Source organism: Cupressus sempervirens, chromosome 8 (assembly GCF_028749045.1).
Source record: "Cupressus sempervirens isolate cs-2001-9-10 chromosome 8, ASM2874904v1, whole genome shotgun sequence".
NCBI classification, from domain to species: Eukaryota; Viridiplantae; Streptophyta; class Pinopsida; order Cupressales; family Cupressaceae; genus Cupressus; species Cupressus sempervirens.
Genome location: NC_143125.1, coordinates 399,780,421 through 399,784,250, shown reverse-complemented (window position 1 = coordinate 399,784,250; position 3,830 = coordinate 399,780,421).

The following is a 3,830-nucleotide window of genomic DNA, read 5'->3' as shown; positions in this document are numbered from 1 at the left end:
GCCTTGATGAAGGTATATCCTACAAGGAGGAGGATGATCTAATTAGTCAGATCAAGGATGACATAGGACATCTATGTAAGAAGGTAGGAAATTACAACAAAACAACAAGTCCCAGGAAGAAATCTTGAAGAGGAGAAGAAGTTGATTGAAGAGAAGAAAGTAGAAATAATGGTACTCAAAGGAGAGTTGTCTGGAGCACTAAAAGACATAACCCCAGACTTTCAAAAACTAGGAACATTATGCACCTTGATAGTGAGCTAGAGTAAAGGAGAATGAAGGCTCAACGAAACAATGATGAGCCCACTCAAGCTTATGATCCACTTTCAGGATCATCTATAGATCACAATATGAAGATCCAAGATATTATGTATTTGGTACATCAATTGCAAGCCAAAGAGAAAAGAAGTGTTATCTGCCTAATGGAATTATAATGTTTTCTACATCTAATGACAAGGATCATTAGTGTGTATCTAAAATAATTAGATACTCAAGTTGGCATGCCATTAGCAAAGATAGAAGATACAGTCTATAAGCAACTGGAAGACCTTAGGAATGTAGTACTGGCACACTTAAATAGTTGAAAGAGTCATGGGAGACTCTATTAAACTTAGCATGAGAAAGATAGAATGATATCTTTGAGAAGTTGTAAAGAAGAAGGTTGAAGAAAAACATCCCAGGGGGAGTATGATCCCAGAAGAGAGAAGCCACAATTACCCCAAAACTACCCATTTTCATTGATGGAAAAAAGGGGGGAGAAGATATTTGAATGAAAGAAGGAGAAGAAATAGGGGGAGAACACATTAAAGAAATAAAAAGGTTAAGTGGGGGAATGACAACAAGGGGGAGAAGTAGAAATAAGGAGCACAAAGAAGATACTGAAGAAGATGCAAAGAGATAGGGGGAGATGACAAGAGAAGAAGATAATAGATGAGATGAAGAGGATAACACAAAAGGAAGAAAAAAAAGGGGGAGAAGACTTTAAAAATATAAGGCCACATACACATAGAAAGAAGATAGGTTAGCCTAAACCTGTGAAGCATCGTAAGTCTTGTTAACCTATGAAATTTATATCTAAGTATAAAGGTTTTTCCATCAATGCCAAAAGGGCAGATTGTTGGACTAAGCTACATTGATTGGGCAAGTGGTAAGAAGAGAACTGAAGTATTGAGTAAGTGTAAAGTGTTTTCATTTATAAGAAACTAGTTAACAAGAAGTGATTAAGCATTGTAAGTGAAGTAATGAAGCATTGCAAGTACAACCACCAGTAGACTATCATATTGGTCATGATAGAAGAATAAAGGAAGATTTCTATATGTGACTAAACAAGAGTAGGTCTAATAGTGGCATGACATGCACACAAAAAGAAATAGTGGAATGTGGTTGAAGCATGCAAAGTCCCACATCTAGATGTAGACTTGCAAATGGATAGGCTATCCTATGAGTATTGGCATCTATAGATAGGTAGTCATGGGTATCTTGTGACTATGCTCACTATGTGATTCAAATTTTAAAATTATAGTTTGAGAGGTATAAGTTCTAGGGTTTCCATCTTTGAATAGAGAATGTGATTTAAAGATAAATGGGACTTCATTTTGAAGTTGGCTAACAAGAAAAGTGAGAAGAATATTGTCAAGAGAGAGAGAAGACATTGTGTTGTGATGTGGATCCTAATCAAACTCAAAGGTTTATTCAATGCAATTTTCTCCCCATATTATTTCTAAGGGGATTTGGGGGTAGTGCCCCAAGTGCACTCCCTATCACAGTATAGGGTGAGGTTGAGGGACAACACCCTCATGGGGGTTTTTAGGGGCAAAGCCCCTAAAGCCAAAAATGACCTTATATTATAAAAGGCATCAATAAATATGCTTTCTATTATTCTAGCCCTAATTTTGTAAGTGGCAAAAAGCTTTTATAAAAAGGCTTAGGGTTAGGAATATTTTTTTATAATGTGTTATGCAAAAATTGGTTCTTGTACCAGTATTGAGTTGTAAGGGATTACAGATTGTAATCAAGTCGTACTCACTGGATCATAATAATATTGGACTTTTTGTTGGTGGACATAGCCCAAGGATTGGGTGAACCATGTTAAATCTTGTTGTCTTGTGTTGTCTTATGTGCGATCTATTATTTTCTAATATAGGTTATATTTGCATGTAGCTATTATTTCTTTCTTAGGTTAATCCTAGCACAAATTCATCATTGTTATAACTATGTGAAGCAAAGAATTATGAAGGGAAACCAAAATAGTTATAAAAAAAGAGTAATAGCTAACAAGTGTGAGAATCATTAGAAGAAGGAATAGGATGTGAACAGAGGAATTTCACCAATCCAAGCAAAAAGAAGGATATTAGAGCATCTTTGTGGATTTTTTTACAGAGGATCTACTAGGAAATGTGTGCCAAAAATTTAAATCTAGGCTTTAGTTTTCTTTCTAACTATTGTATCTATTGTAAGCCTTTGATGGGGCTGACTTGTAATAAGTCTTTTAAATCCTAGCAAGTTATCTTTTAGAAATATATTGAAATCCTCTAACAAGGTAGCCTCAATAGGCTATTGTAATCCTAACATGTTATAGAAATTCCTAATAGGATGCATCATCAAAAGGAACAGAAAAGGCTAGTGAGTATATTACTCCTAATGTAGTTTTCACCCTCATACTAGGGGTCACCACGTAAAACTATCTATGTCATTGATGTATGCATATGTGTGATATAGTGTATGGCTTTACTGTATAGCTTTTATCATTTTCATAATAATTTAGGTATAGATAGCAAAGTGTGTATAAAAGCTAGTTGTATTAAGTAGTAGATTTTGTAGACGAGTGTATTGATTCACCCCCCTCCTAGTACTAGTTGGGACCAACAGATTGTACCTAGCTTTCAGAAATGCTAGACTAATATTATAGCCCATTGGAGTCGTTCGAAATGGAAATATTTTCTCTTCTTTTTTTTACTTTTTTAATGTGACATATTGCAAATATGAAAACAGATTTGGATAGTCAAAGATTGTATCCTATAAATTGTTGTAGCATGGTAATAGGAAGGTATTTTGATGCTTGAACCAACTATTAGAAAAAGACACCTCATGGGTGTAAATAAACTTGAAAGAAATAATTTAACCATTTCTACATAACCCATAATAGATTTGGAATAAATATGCAATTAAAATCCACATGCAAGAGAATAGACAACATACCCACAAAAATGTGATACAAGATATACCCTGAGAAACCCTCATTGAGGGAAAAAAAAACCCAACCTCCAAAAGCATCCATCACCATGTATTATTTAGAAAAATCACCATTCCAATACAACCATGGAAGCCTTCAAAGCCATAGCCACAACCAAGCAATCCATGTGAACAAGCATGAATCCACACATCCCATGCCATATTACCAACCTTCACAAATGCTCCCCTGACTAACCTAACAAGCCTTGTCCCGCTTGACTCTTTCCCTTTTTTCCTTCTTTGTTTATATCTACAACTACCCTTGTGGTTGCTTCTATAGTAGCAAGTCCCACAAAACCACCAAGTGGTATTACATAAACCATGTGCTAAAAGCATGTGGTACCTAACCCATTGACCCCACATGTAATATTGGAAATTTAATTCTTTTTCCCCAATATTAAATAATTACATCAAATATTATTACAATGTTACAATACAACTCATCAGGTATATCCATGGGAATATTTACATATTGCACATCCATCTAGGTGCTCCTAGATACAACATTACATAATAATAAAAAATAATAAAATTTAAGAAATATTATGCAATGTGTGCAACACCCATAATCTCAGCAATGGGTATGTATAGGATCATGGTGT